Genomic DNA, 915 nt, shown 5'->3' on the forward strand with positions numbered 1-915 from the left:
GCCTGCCTTTCTGACTTACACTGTGTATGTTACAAACAGTCCAACACAGCACACAAACAACAGTGCAGTCTAATTCTCGATTTCAACACTTTTGACCCTTTAGACCAGAGAGTTCCTTTTGTAGGAGGCTGGGCAATGCCTTAAGGATATTCAGCAGTACCCCTGGTCCCTACTAACTTGATGCTGGTTGTACACTCCAGGGACAACAACAAAAAATGTGGCCAGACATTGCCAAATTGCCCCTTGATGAGAACCACTGCTCTGTAGAGGATGATATTCAGATGTAAAAGACAGTTAGAGGAAAAAAAAAAAAAGTCCACAGAGGAGATCCAAAAAGAAATAGAGGGAAAAAAAAGAAAAAAAAAATCTGAGAAACTGAGAGAATTCCAAGAACAAATCTGATCAATGGTGACACATGCTTTGTTCAGTAACAAAGACGAAATCTGGAAATAGAGTTCACCCAGCATCTCCCAAGAGATGTTTGAGACAGTGGCCTTTCCCACATAGTATCCTTCTCTAGTCCAATAGTTCTTAAATGGTCATGCCCAGGTGTGTAACCTGGACATCTCAAGACTCAGTTCAGTCATTCTTTTTTTTTTATTTTTTTATTATCATCATCATAATCTTCTTTATATTACACTGGATTACATATAACTTTACAGTGTATTACATTGTTTTTTCAAAAGGGAATGCCATGCATGTCAGTCAGTACAGAGACATTAATCTCCCCACTTCAACATTCAATATCTTTTCTATGTTTTCCCCAAACATTATTTTTATTATTCTAATTATTTTTTGAAACAGTCAATTGCTATTTCTCATTTTGCTTGTAAAAATACTTTGCCTATCATGAAATACTTCTCAGACCAATCCAGTCGAGAATACTATACATGCCATCATCAACAGTTAATAAGC

The sequence above is a fragment of the Tupaia chinensis genome, unplaced genomic scaffold, assembly GCF_000334495.1.
Source record: "Tupaia chinensis unplaced genomic scaffold, TupChi_1.0 Scaffold147970_1, whole genome shotgun sequence".
In the NCBI taxonomy this organism is placed as follows: Eukaryota; Metazoa; Chordata; class Mammalia; order Scandentia; family Tupaiidae; genus Tupaia; species Tupaia belangeri.